We start from the raw sequence: 14,996 nt of genomic DNA on the forward strand, positions 1-14,996 counted from the left end.
TGAAATCATCTCTTCTCTTCCCTAGAGTTATCATCCACTGAGCTTTCATCATATACTAAAGACTTTATCACCTTATTTGAGCTTGACATGGTCTTAAGGCAAGTCCCACTCTTTACATTGCTGAGAAAAGTGAGGCTTCTGAAGGATAGGTGACTTTCCCAAGGTGACCAGTGGGTAAGTGATGGGGCAGCGACCTGAATCTAATTCTATATAGGCTTTGTGTGTGTTAGTTGCTCAGTGATGTCTGACTCTTTGCAACCCCAGGGACTGTAGTCCACCAGGCTCCTTTGTCCATGGGATTCTCCAGGCAAGACTACTGGAGTGGGTAGCCATTCTCTTCTCCAGGGGATCTTCCCTAAGTAAATTCTATAGTGTTTTCTGGGGAACTTTTAAATTTAAACTTTATATTTGTTGTTCTACTTTACTCATTTTGAACAAGATCCGATCTTTAAAGCAGAGAAGGGGAAACAGTTCAAAGGACAAGGATTGGGGGAAATCAGAAATCACAGCTATTTAAGAAGTGGTTTCTAGGCTTAAACATGGATAATGAGGTCTTGGACTGCATTAAATTTGCAAAAATACCAGTTGTAGAGGTAACAAGGGACCAGAATAGATGGCTCTATTTCATAAAATAAAGGGGCAAAGTGAAGAAACTCATTAATGTTGAAGCAGTAGATGGATAACCAGTGACAAATATCACGTAGATATGCTTCAGTTTGGTCAGAGAAAGGTCATTGATTATTTTTGGTTAAACTGGTTCACAGAGGCCAGGTTTCCACTAAAAAAGGGAATTAATTGCTTCCATTTCCCACTAATTGCCTCAACGTTTCCCTTTGCTTTGTCATTGGAGATTTGGTCAGAGAGGCAAAAAGTCAAAAGTCAGAGTTTGATGGAATCTACATAAAAAGGGAATCTGAGGAGACCAAATTATGGCATTTGGTGTAATAACTATAATGATATTTAGCATTTTTCCCTGGGAGTGCTGTGGATTTTTAGAGACCTTTTCAATCTTTAATCAGACCATAGGGCACATTTAAGAGAGTTCACTGTTTTTATTTCCATCTAGAGAATAAGGCATCACAGAGAGTTGAAATGACCCAGGGCAAGTCTCCTGAGATGTTAATCCTGTATGTTGGATTACAATCTGTATGTTGAGTTTTAGCTGAAAGGCTGGGCTTTCCCCAGACATATCATTCATTCATGCTCCTTCAGAGTTTAGATTTTTTGTGCATTATTCTCTGAGGTTATTACTTCTATCAATGACAGAAAAATTACCCAAGAATATGCCATGAAATAGTTTTGATTGCATAGACTTGCTTAGTTTTCAGGCAATTAATTGATTCTTGAGCCATCTTCAATTAATGAGATCTTCTACCTCTTATTTTCTTACTTAATCTTTAAAATCCTTTCTAGCTCTAACTCTTTTGGAATCTGGGTTTTGTCTTCCAGACAGCTTTAAATTTTTTTTTTTTTAATTTTTGGAACTCAAAGTAACAGTGTAAAAAGTTGGAGGAACATGGGATCTGGACATGCCAGGTCAGTGTTCAATCATCCTGATTCCTCTATTGTTGTTCAGCGCTAAGTTGTGTCCAACTCTTCGCAACCTCATGGACTGTAGCATACCAGGCTTCCCTGTCCTCCACCATTTCCCAGAGTTTACTCAAATTCATGTCCACTTAGTCAGTGATGCTGTCTAACCATCTCATCTTCTGCTGCCCTCTTCTCCTTTTGCCTTCAATCTTACCCAAGATCAGTGTCTTTTCCAATGAGTCAGCTCTTCACATCAGGTGGCCAAAGTACTGGAGCTTTGGCTTCAGTATCAGTACTTCCAATGAACATTCAGGGTTGACTTCATTCAGGATTGACTGGTTTGATTTCTGGTTTACTTCAGAGGTTCAAGAGACAAATGTTTCTCTCTAGGAAGTCCCAATCCCACAGTATCAGCTACTCTTCTTTTCTGGAAGAACCAGAAATATATAATTACTAATGAGATATTTATTATACTGTAGGTTCTTAGAAACATGGTCTATTAGAATGAGCATAGGTTTTAAAGCAAAATGACTAGGTTTGAAAGCCAGCTTTGTCATAACTAGCTGTGTGATCTCAGAGAGGTCATGTAATTTGACTGAAATTCAATTTCTTCATGTGTAAACCTGATATACCACATTGTGTTTCAGGATTATTAAGTGAGAAAGTAAAGGTAAATCACCCAGCTCAATGCCCACATAGAATGCAGACCTAGAGACTTTAGCCATATACTTATTAACATTGTTATTAGAAATTATAATTATTTTAAATGATAAAACTATTAATTGGGAAATGACTTTTAAAAAAGTAAAGCCCTAGAATAGAAGAAGTCTGCTGTGTACTTAGTCACTCAGTCATGTCTGACTCTTTACGACCCCATGGACTATAGGTCTCCAGGCTCTTCTATCCATGGGGATTCTCTAGATAAGAATACTGGAGTAGGTTGCTATGTCCTCCTCCAGGGGATCTTCCCAACCCAGGGATTGAACCCAGGTCTCTCACGTTGCAGACGGATTCTTTGCCAGCTGAGCCACCAGGGAAGCCCAAGAATACTGAAGTGGGTAGCCTAGCCCTTCTCCAAGGTATCTTCCTGACCCAGAATCGAACCAGGGTCTCCTGAACTGCAGATAGATTCTTTACCAGCTGAACTAACTGGGAAGCCCATTAAAGTACTAAAAGAAGTCTAGACTTTATAAAAATCTTTTATTTGAATAAGATGCTTTCACAGTTATGGTGAACTTGAGCTGGACCATCTTCTGATCAGATGCTTCTCTACAACAAATTCTCCTTACCTTCCCCCATTGAAAGGGCTTTACTCACATTAAGTCATTTAGTAATCAGAATGATTCTGGAAATTAATTGAACTTCCCTGGTGACTCAGAAGGTAAAGAATCTGCCTGCAATGCAGGAGACCTGGGTTCGATCCCTGGGTTGGGAAGATCCCCCGGAGGAGGACATGGCAACCCACTCCAGTATTCTTGCCTGGAAAATCCCCATGGACAGAGAAGCCTGGTGGGCTACAGTCCATGGGGTTGCAAAGAGTTGGACACAACTGAGTGACTAAGCACAGCACACACACTGTGCCCAGTGTTCAGATAAGAGTAGATCCTCTAAGGCATACAACTTATCAGCACAGTTTTGAAATTAGGTAGGCTGATTCTAAAACTTATAATTCTAACAGCTCCTCTAACACTGCTTTGGAGACATCAGACTGTAGTTCAAGGTTGTCATTTGTGCAAGATGAAAAAATAAATAACCCTCATTTTTAAATTAAGGAGATTCTTGTGTGTGTATGTTAGTCGCTCAGTCATGTCTGACCCTTTGCAACCCCATGGACTATAGCTCTCTAGGCTCCTCTGCCCATGGAATTCTCCAGGAAAGAATACTGAAGTGGGTTGCCATTCCCTTCTCCAGATCTTCCGAGCCCAGGGAATGAACCCGAGTCTCCTGCATTGTAGGCAGATTCTTTAGGAGATTCTTAAAGCCTATCTTTCATCTGACAGAAATGACTACTTACACCAAGAATCAAAAACTGCTGTCAATAGTGATACCTATGTCACCAAACCCTGCCTTGGATTCTTCTAAGTGTTTTTATTTAATTTCAAAAGGCACAACCAGCCCATTCCCCTGTCAGAATACACCTCAGTCCTCTAATCAAGAAGTGTCAGGAGCTGGGCGTATGGCTTCTTCCTGCTCCCATGGTGCTTTCCCTTTGTCTGCCCCTGCCCTTGCCGCCCTCTGGAGCCCTCAGCAGGCCCCGTGAGCCTGCTTCCCCAGTGCTGATGTTGGGGTCCAACTCTGAGGAGAGCCCTAATTGTCAAACTGGTTACTCACAACTTTTTTGACTTGTTTCTCTTAAACAATGTAGCTTAATAAAACTCTTCAAATATACACACAGGGCACACCTACTAACACAGGAAGAGCTAAGACCGTGTTCACAGGGGAAAGCTGGTTTGACTGTTTTGATTAACTTGACTGCTCAAGTCAGTCAAAAAGTAATCACCAGTTAAGCAAACCATTTTGACAGATTTTTGGCCCACTATGACTGCTTATTTGACTGGCTTGCCTGTCATTTTGAAGTGGTCAGATTGACTGGAGACAGTCTAACTGGAAAATTTAACTTTGGAGTACGTGGGTGTCTGTATACCAGAATCTACTTTAAATAACTTTATTTGAAATCTGTACATATTTTCCTGGGACCAGTGAGAGAAGTTTGAAAATGACACATTGCAGCATTTGACTTTCTAGAGTGAGATGTCTTACTGCTTGCACAGCCTGGCAATATATTTATAGGCTACAAAACAATCACATTTCCCCTATGCAATATAGAATTCAATAAGATTGAAACTCTCCCCTAACTTGGCCAAGTCCTAGTAAGGCATCATATTCTCTTACTCCTCTGAAGAGTTGGTGATAGATGTATGACAGCAAAAGACTTCTCAGGTATCAAGTTACCAATTCAGTCATTAGTGACTTGTGGTAAGGCAAAGTTGACCTTGCCACTAATAGTAGCCCTTCTAAGAATTTATGAGAGACAGAAAAAAACAAAACACCAAACAAACCTTTGATGAGAGGCAAGAGAATCTGATTAACATTATCTGAGCTGCTTTTTAAAAGCAAGCCCCCTTTTATCTATCTTATGTTCCTTTAGGAAATTTACTTGGAAATTAGCTGCCAGGTTTGGGCAAGACAAAAACCTGGATGGAAATAATGATTGATTTTCACATTATCGTGTGGGATTTTATGGGAGAACATAATGAGGTTATTGTCTACTGTAAGCAAAATTTTTTGAAGTCCGGTTTACATTGGTTGAACACCCTAATACATTTTTTTTGAGAATTTGAAATATCTTGTTATTGTTTGAAATACATTCACGTGCTTCTCTTCAGCACTCCTAAAAAAGATCCACTTTTTCTCATGGAAATGTTTTGTGAATGTTCTGGACTTAGGTGCTATCTCACATGCCTCTATTAAATAAGATCAGTGGTAAAATAGCAATGTCTCTTGCTCTTTCTGTTCGCTCATCCCTGTAGCATTTGACTCTGTTAACCACTTATTTTCCTTGAAATTCTATCCTACTTTGGCTTTGTTATATCATTCTACCCTAATTTTCATTATACTTTCTTGAGATTTCTCTAGTCTTCCTTGCCCATTACACATTCCTCAGGGTCCTTTACCTGGCTTCTGTCTTTTTAACTCTAACTCTTTGTTTGGTGTGATTTTAAGTAAAACCCTGATTCAGCGATTTATTCTGAGATGGCCACCAAGTCTGTTTCTGTAAGCACACACATCTAGGTATTAACTAGGCCTTCCTCTTGGACACTTTACAGTCACTCTGATTTCATTATGTCTAACACTGAAGTTATCATCTTTCCTTCTAATTGTTTACCTCCATTTTTATTCTTTATTTAGATTAAGTGCCATCTTCTCCACAATTTCTCATTTCAGATGGAAGCATTATAGGTGAAGCATCAAGGTGAATCTTCCTTCTCCTTCACCACATGTATAAATCAATAAGAAATCCTGTACATATTTTTCAAAATTTATCCTCTGTATTATGGATAGTATTTGACCTACCTTTAAAATATCAAATTCTATTGCCATAACTTGGGCCCTCTAGTCTCCTCTCCTGGAATATTACTAAAAACTCCCAATTGTTCTCCTGTGTCCTCATCTTTCAATAATCCAGTCTCCGTATTTTTGCCTAAGGGATTTTTATGAAATACTAATTGATCATCTTACTAGCCTGCTAAAAGTCCAGTATGGCACACTGGGGCTGTCAGTACAAAGCTCAGGGTGGTGTTTGTTCATTTTTATGAAGTGACTTCTGCCCAGTTTTCTATTTTCATCTGTTCTCACCTATACTAAAGCGACTTATCATGCACACATACTATATTCAGATCACATTGAGGAATAAAGAAAGGAAGGGAGGAAGGGGGTAGGAAAGCAACATTTTGCTTTTATAACTTCTGCTATTGGAGCATTTTAATGACATTGATAGGTTAATTAAACATATTAGATTTGGGGAGTTCATGATCTGAGCCACAGTCAGCTCCCAGTCTTGTTTATGCTGACTGTATAGAGTTTCTCCATCTTTGGCTACAAAGAATATAATCAATCTGATTTTGGTGTTGTCCATCTGGTGATGTCCATGTGTGGAGTCTTCTCTTGTGTTGTTGGAAGAGGGTGTTTGCTATGACCAGTGCATTTTCTTGGCAAAACTCTATTAGCTTTTGCCCTGCTTCATTCTGTACTCCAAGGCCAAATTTGCCTGTTACTCCAGGTGTTTCTTGACTTCCTACTTTTGCATTCCAGTCCCCTGTAATGAAAAGGACATCTTTTTTGGGTGTTAGTCCTAAAAGGTCTTGTAGGTCTTCATAGAATCCTTCAACTTCAGCTTCTTCAGCATTATTGGTTGGGGCATAGACTTGGATTAACTTGATATTGAATGATTTGCCTTGGAAATGAAGAGAGATCATTTTGTCGTTTTTGAGATTGCATCCAAGTACTGCATTTCGAACTCTTTTGTTGACTCTGAGGGCAACTCTATTTCTTCTAAGGGATTCTTGCCTACAGTAGTAGATATAATGGTCATCTGAGTTAAATTCACCCATTGAAGTCCATTTTAGTTCACTGATTCCTAAAATGTCGATGTTCACTCTTGCCATCTCCTGTTTGACCACTTCCAATTTGCCTTGATACATGGACCTAACATTCCAGGTTCGTATGCAATATTGCTCTTTACAGCATTGGACCTTGCTTCCATCACCAGTCACATCCATAAGTGGGTGTTGTTTTTGCCTTGGCTCCATCTCTTCATTCTTTCTGGAGTTATTTCTCCACTGATCGCCAGCAGCATATTGGGCACCTACCGACCTGGGAAGTTCATCTTTCAGCGTCCTATCTTTTTGCCTTTTCATACTGTTCATGGGGTTCTCAGGGCAAGAATACTGAAGTGGTTTGCCATTCCCTTCTCCAGTGGGCCATATTTTGTCAGAACTCTCCACCATGACCCGTCCGTCTTGGGTGGCCCTACACAGCATGGCTTATAGTTTCATTGAGTTAGACAAGGTTGTGGTCCATGTGATTAGATTGGTTAGTTTCCTGTGATTGTGGTTTTCAACCTGCTGCCCTCTGATCAGTTTATTTCAGTTCAGTTGCTCAGTCATGTCCCACTCTTTGTGATCCCATGAACCGCAGCAGGCCAGGCCTCGCTGTTCATCACCAACTCCCGGGATTCACTCAAACTCATATCGGTGATGCCATCTAACCGTCTCGTCCTCTGTTGTCCCCTTCTCCTCCTGCCTTCAATCTTTCCCAACATCAGGGTCTTTTCAAATGAGTCAGCTCTTCACATTAGGTGGCCAAAATATTGCAGCTTCAGCTTCAACATCAGTCCTTCCAGTGAACACCCAGGACTAATTTCCTTTAGGATGGATTGGTTGGATCTCCTTGCAGTCCAAGGGACTGTCAAGAGTCTTCTCCAACACCACGGTTCAAAAGCATCAGTTCTTCGGCACTCAGCTTTCTTTATAGTCCAACTCTCACATCCATACATGACTACTGGAAAAACCATAGCCTTGACTAGACAGACCTTTGTTGGCAAAGAAATGTCTCTGCTTTTTAATATTCTGTCTAGGTTGGTCATAACTTTCCTTCCAAGGAGTAAGAGTCTTTTAATTTCATGGCTGCAATCACCATTTTGGAGCTCAAAAAAATAGTCAGCCACTGTCTCCACTGTTTTCCCAACTATTTGCCATGAAGTAATGGGATTGGATGCCGTGATCTTAGTTTTCTGAATGTTGAGGTTTAAGTGAACTTTTTCACTCTCCTATTTCATTTTCATCAAGAGGTTCTTTAGTTCTTCACTTTCTGCCATAAGGGTAAATAGATTTAAGGGACTAGATCTGATAGACAGAGTGCCTGAGGAACTATGGACGGAGGTTCGTGACATTGTACAGGAGACAGGGATCAAGACCATCTGCAAGAAAAAGAAATGCAAAAAGCAAAATGGATGTCTGAGGAGGCCTTACAAATAGCTGTGTAAAGAAGAGAAGTGAAAAGCAAAGGAGAAAAGGAAAGATATACCCATTTGAATGCAGAGTTCCAAAAAATAGCAAGGAGAGATAAGAAAGCTTTCCTCAGCAATCAGTGCAAAGAAATAGAGGAAAACAATAGAATAGGAAGGACTAGAGATATCTTCAAGAAAATTAGAGATACTAAGGGAACATTTCATGCAAAGATGGGCACAATAAAGGACAGAAATGGTATGGACCTAACAGCAGAAGATATTAAGAAGAGGTGGAAAGAATACACAGAAGAACTATACAGAAGAGCTCTTAATGACCTAGATAACCATAATGATCACTCACCTAGAGCCAGACATCTTACAGTACAAGGTCAAGTGGGCCTTACAAAGCATCACTATGAACAAAGCTAGTGGAGGTAATGGAATTCCAGTTGAGCTATTTCAAATCCTGAAAGATGATGCTGTGAAAATGCTGCACTCAATATGCCAGCAAGTTTGGAAAACTCAGCAGTGGCCACAGGACTGGAAAAGGTCAGTTTTCATTCTAATCCCAAAGAAAGGCAATGCCAAAAAATGCTCACTACTGCACAATTGCACTCATCTCACACACTAGCAAAGTAATGCTCAAAATTCTCCAAGCCAGGCTTCAGCAATACATGAACCATGAATTTCCAGATGTTCAATCTGGTTTTTAAAAAGGCAGAGGAACCAAAGATCAAATTGCCAACATCTGCTGGATCATCGAAAAATCAAGAGAGTTCCAGAAAAACATATATTTCTGCTTTATTGACTATGCCAAAGCCTTTGTGTGGATCACAATAAACTGTGGAAAATTCTTAAAGAGATGGGAATACCAGACCACCTGACCTGCCTCTTGAGAAACCTATATGCAGGTCAGGAAGCAACAGTTAGAAGTGGATATGGAACAACAGACTGGTTTCAAATAGGAAAAGGAGTTCGTCAAGGCTGTATATTGTCACCCTGCTTATTTACCTTATATGCAGAGTACATCATGAGAAATGCTGGGCTGGAAGAAGCACAAGCTGGAATCAAGATTGCCAGGAGAAATATCAATAACCTCAGATATGCAGATGACTCCACCCTTATGGCAGAAAGTGAGGAGGAACTAAAACGCCTCTTGATGTAAGAGAAAGAGGAGAGTGAAAAAGTTGGCTTAAAGCTCAACATTCAGAAGATGAAGATCATGGCATCTGGTCCCATCACTTCATGGGAAATAGATGGGGAAACAGTGAAAACAGTGAGAGACTTTATTTTGGGGGGCTCCAAAATCACTGCAGATGGTGATTGCAGCCATGAAATTAAAAGACACTTACTCCTTGGAAGGAAAGTTATGACCAACCTAGATAGCATATTGAAAAGCAGAGACATTACTTTGCCAACAAAGATCCGTCTAGTCAAGGCTATGGTTTTTCTAGTGGTGATGTATGGATGTGAGTTAGACTGTGAAGAAAGCTGAGTACTGAAGAATTGATGCTTTTGAACTGTGGTGTTGGAGAAGACTCTTGAGAGTCCCTTGGACTGCAAGGAGATCCAACCAGTCCATCCTAAAGGAGATCAGCCCTGGGTGTTCTTTGGAAGGAATGATGCTGAAGCTGAAACTCCAGGACTTTGGCCACCTCATGCGAAGAGTTGACTCATTGGAAAAGACTCTGATGCTGGGAGGGATTGGGGGCAGGAGGAGAAGGGGACGACAGAGGACGAAATGGCTGGATGGCATCATTGACTCAATGGACGTGAGTCTGAGTGAACTCTGGGAGTTGGTGATGGACAGGGAGGCCTGGCGTGTTGCAATTCATGAGGTCGCAAAGAGTCGGACATGATTGAGTGACTGAACTGAACTGAAAAGTGAATCAAGCTAAGTCAACTAATAGTGGGGAAGCAACTCCAACAGTTCTTTCATTAGAGAGTAGAATCAACTGATTCATATACAAAGGTGGGAAACATTTTTTCTAATGCTGGGGGTGGAGTTTTACTATCTTTGTATGCTGATAATAAAAAAACATGTAATTGAGAAAATACTCTCCTTGTAATCAAAAGATGTGAAATCAAATTCACTTTTCTGCCTTGTGATTGTGAGTGAGTCTGATAACCTGTTTGAGCTTCAGTTTCTTTATCCATAAAATGAGGATCAGTTCAGTTGCTCAGTTGTGTCCAACTCTTTGTAACCCCAAGGACTGCAGCATGCCAGGCTTCCCTGTCCATCACCAACTCCCAGAGATTACTCAAACTTTTGTCCGTTGAGTCTGTGATGCCATCCAACCATCTTATCCTCTGTCGTCCCTTTGTCCTCCCACCTTCAATCTTTCTCAGCATTAGGGTCTTTTCCAGTGAGTCAGTTCTTTGCATCAGGTGGCCAAAGTATTGGAATTTCAGCTTCAGCATCAGTCCTTCCAATGAATATTCAGGACTGATCTCCTTTAGGATGGACTGGTTGGATCTTCTTGCAGTCCAAAGAACTCTCAAGAGTCTTCTCCAGCACCACATTTTGAAAGCATCAATTCTTCCCTGCTTAGCTTTCTTTATAGTACAACTCTCACATATGTACATTACTACTGGAAAAACTATAGCTAGAGGGACCTTTGTAGGCACAGTAATGTCTCTGCTTTTTAATATGCTGTCTAGGTTTGTCATAGCTTTTCTTCCAAGGAGCAAGCGTCTTTTAATTTGATGGCTACAGTCACCATCTGCAGTGGTTTTGGAGCCCAAGAAAATAGAGTTTCTCACTGTTTCCATTGTTTCCCCATCTATGTGCCATGAAGTGATGGGACCAGATGCCATGATCTTAGTTTTCTCAATGTTGAGTTTTAAGCCAACTTTTTCACCCTACTCTTTCACTTTCATCAAGATAAAGGTGTTTAATCAAATTATTGGTTTGATTCAACTTGTGACTGTGGCTACTATTATTTTGCATTCTGGGGCTTTCAACTAGTCCATGAGGTCCTGTGATCAGTCTTCTCAACAAATTAGTATTTCGTGGCTATATACTTACTATAACATAAACAATTTAAGTTGGAATTATATTTTTTTGATTCTAAACAAGAACCGTTCTTCAGTGATAAAGAGAAAGTAAAATTACAACTTTGTTTGAAGGTCTTTCATACATGAGAACACATTTACTTGGGGAATTTGTTTTATGTAAATAATGTAGTAACAGGTGCCTTTACCAAAAATAATTCTATGTACTAGTTACGTAAAACAAAGACAAGATAAATTTTACTTTTTTTTCCCCTCCAGAAATACTAGTAGTATCTACAAAAGTTGAATGATGAAATGTACTTATGAAACAGAGCTATTTTCTGCCATTTGTCAATCATAATGAATAATTTTAAAGTCTCATTTTCAATTAGATTATTTTAATATTTAACAACCTAAAATGCCCCAATCATATTCTTTAGAAAATGGTTAGGCTGGAATACTGCAGTTCTAATGATGACATTTTATTATGATAAAAATGACTTTATTAATTGATGACCATATATCAACTCATAAAGTAGATAAGGGATATAAAAAGTTTTCAAGCCTAAGACAATATAAACCAGTCTGAATTATTTAGAATTTCTTTTTAGAAATAAGCATTTATGGTCCTTATATTCTTACAAAAATACATGTTTATTTATTGTAAATTAATCTTAAAAACTAAGTGGCCTGTGAATTTCTTTTGTAAGGTCTGCATAAGTTGGCAATATATTGATGTTATCCCAAATTGTACCATTAACATATACTAAAAAATAAAAAAAATATAATGCATTTGTAGCAGAATGATACAAGAGATAACAAGTATTATAGGAAAGTTTGGATTTTTGTTCCAAATATTCCTATTTATGACTTTGGCTCTATTTTAAAACATGTAAAATGTTTTTTAAAAAATGCATTGATGACTTTCCAAGATATTTGAAATACGACCTTTTAAAGAAATCAGTCTTGTTTCTGCTTTATTTTCTGCATCCTTGAAAGAACATTCACAATTTCATAATAAAAATGATATCAAAATGTCACTATACAGAGGAAGAAAAATAGTACATTTAAGCATTACATGAGAGCTTTGTTTTAAGTTGAAAGTAACTGAAGTATAAAGCTTCATCTAAATACAACGGTTGATTTCTGAAGAAAAATGTCTTTTGTTTTATAATAGTTTCATTAATATATGTTTAGGCCTTAATGAATTTAGATAAACGTGTCTTTTTTTTAGAATTTAAAACTTATTTTACTGAATCTAGCTTAAATAATTAACTTGTATATTTTCACATTTACATGAAAAAAATTTAATTGCATGATAAACTTCTAAAAAGAATATAAACTGAAGTACTGACTTACTTAAATATAGCCATAAACACTAAACTTAAATGTCACAGTTCAGTTCAGTTCAGTCGCTCAGTCGTGTCCGACTCTTTGCGACCCCAAGAATCGCAGCACGCCAGGCCTCCCTGTCCATCACCAAATCCCAGAGTTCACTCAGACTCATGTTCATCGAGTCAGTGATGCCATCCAGCCATCTCATCCTCTGTCGTCCCCTTCTCCTCCTGCCCCCAATCCCACCCAGCATCAGAGTCTTTTCCAATGAGTCAACTCTTCGCATGAGGTGGCCAAAGTCCTGGAGTTTCAGCTTTAGCATCATTCCTTCCAAAGAACACCCAGGGCTGATGATCTCCTTCAGAATGGACTGGTTGGATCTCCTTGCAGTCCAAGGGACTCTCAAGAGTCTTCTCCAACACCACAATTCAAAAGCATCAATTCTTCGGCGCTCAGCTTTCTTCACAGTCCAACTCTCACATCCATACATGACCACTAGAAAAACCGCCTTGACTAGACGGATCTTTGTTGGCAAAGTAATGTCTCTGCTTTTCAATATGCTATCTAGGTTGGTTTCCTTCCAAGGAGTAAGTGTCTTTTAATTTCATGGCTGCAATCACCATCTGCAGTGATTTTGGAGTCCAAAAAAATAAAGTCTGACACTGTTTCCACTGTTTCCCCATCTATTTCCCTTGAAGTAATGGGACCAGATGCCATGATCTTCATCTTCTGAATGTTGAGTTTTAAGCCAACTTTTCACTCTCCACTTTTGCTTTCATCAAGAGGCTTTTTAGTTCCTCTTCACTTTCTGCCATAAGGGTGGTGTCATCTGCATATCTGAGGTTACTGATCTTTCTCCGGGCAATCTTGATTCCAGCCTGTGCTTCTTCCAGCCCAGCATTTCTCATGATGTACTCTGCATAGAAGTTAAATAAGCAGGGTGACAACATAAAGCCTTGACGAACTCCTTTTCCTGTTTGGAACCAGTCTGTTGTTCCATGTCCAGTTCTAACTGTTGCTTCCTGACCTGCATATAGGTTTCTCAAGAGGCAGGTCAGGTGGTCTGGTATTCCCATCTCTTTAAGAATTTTCCACAGTTTGTTGTGATCCACACAGTCAAAGGCTTTGGCATAGTCAATAAAGCAGAAATAGATGTTTTTCTGGAACTCTCTTGATTTTTCGATGATCCAGCGAATGTTGGCAATTTGATCTCTGTTTCCTCTGCCTTTCCTAAAACTAGCTTGAACATCTGGAAGTTCACGGTTCACATATTGCTAACAGTATCAAAATAAAATTTTATAACTGACCAATTCTTTCCTATTAAGGGAAGAATACATCTTTCATGTATTCAGTTGGTTTATTGAATTGGAAAGAACATTTGCTCATCTATTATTTCTCCAAGAGAGAAAATGCTTAATTTTAATTTATGATATGCTGTAATTTCTGAAAATAAAATAGTTAAATATTGTACTGAAGTTTTAGAAAATAATTGCAGAGGACCAACTGAGTATTTATGATAGTATATTCCACCACAGCCTCCAGTATCCAAAACAGCATCCCATAATCAAACACTATTGTACCTTCAGCTGTGCATATGAATATCTACTGTTAGAGGGCTAAAGAAGGGTTATAAGGTTGTCTCATTTCAGGTTTGATTTTACCACCAAATGAGTTTGTGCCAAAGTTAAAAAAAACTCCTACTTCTAAAACTTTTTGGATTTTGGAATTGTAGCTAAGAGGTGGGAAACTGAGAATATTAGAATTGTAGTGTTATTGGACTAGGAAAATAGCTCTGTATTTACATTAAGAGATTGAATGCATAATTTTGGAAATAGGGCAAACTAATAACTATTTTGTTAAAGAGGATTTACCTGACAATGTAACACACACAAACTTCAAATAAGCATTTTGCAAAATGTGAGGGAGAAATTACTGGAACCCAGGGGAAAAATAAAAGTTTAGAATCAGAATAGATTTCCCTATGTGTAATTAGAACTTGTGAGTTCACCATCTTTGACACTAGGCTGTCTTTTATCTTCTCTTCTGTACATCCTCCAAAGATCATCTTGGTTATCACTTAAGCATAAATGTTTTGTAAACTTTATTCACAACTCATACCTTACCTCTGAATTCCAGACCCGTGTATGCAGCCGTGTACTTCACATACCTTCTTGGGTACCTTCAAAACATCACAAACTCAGTGTGTTCAAAACTAAACTTATGATTCTTTGTTGCCCTCAAAAAACCCAGTCTTCTCTGTGAAGAGCATCACTATCTATTCAGTCACTTAAGCCAGAACCTCAGATGTCATTTCTTAATCCATTTCTAAACATCACTTGACTCCATATATTTGTTTCCATGTGACTGACAACCCTTATCACATGACCCTAATTCAAGCAGCCCTTTTTTCTCTCCTAGATTCTCATATTTTGCCCCTCTAAAATTCATCCACTTAACTGTTACTGCCATCATTCTTGTGATAAAGAAAATAAGATATCTTTATATACTGAAAATATTGCATGAATTCATGAATTGGCCCTGCTGATCTTCTCAGCCTTATATCACACTCTGGTCTAGTCATGTCATCTCCTTTCAGTGCATTTTTCTCATCTCATTTCTTCCCACCAGG

The 14,996-nt window shown here is 38.9% G+C and overlaps 1 protein-coding gene across 8 annotated transcripts in view; it reads left to right on the top strand.

Moving 5' to 3' along the window:
- Positions 1–14,996, top strand: part of TFEC (transcription factor EC) — a 217,473-nt gene that overhangs the window by 127,171 nt on the left and 75,306 nt on the right. The window contains exon 3 of one of the 8 annotated variants that reach the window (XM_059885689.1): positions 26–174. The gene's annotated coding sequence lies outside the window, so the exon portion shown is untranslated. 8 annotated transcript variants of the gene reach the window in all.

This window comes from Bos taurus, chromosome 4, assembly GCF_002263795.3.
Source record: "Bos taurus isolate L1 Dominette 01449 registration number 42190680 breed Hereford chromosome 4, ARS-UCD2.0, whole genome shotgun sequence".
Classification (NCBI taxonomy): domain Eukaryota; kingdom Metazoa; phylum Chordata; class Mammalia; order Artiodactyla; family Bovidae; genus Bos; species Bos taurus.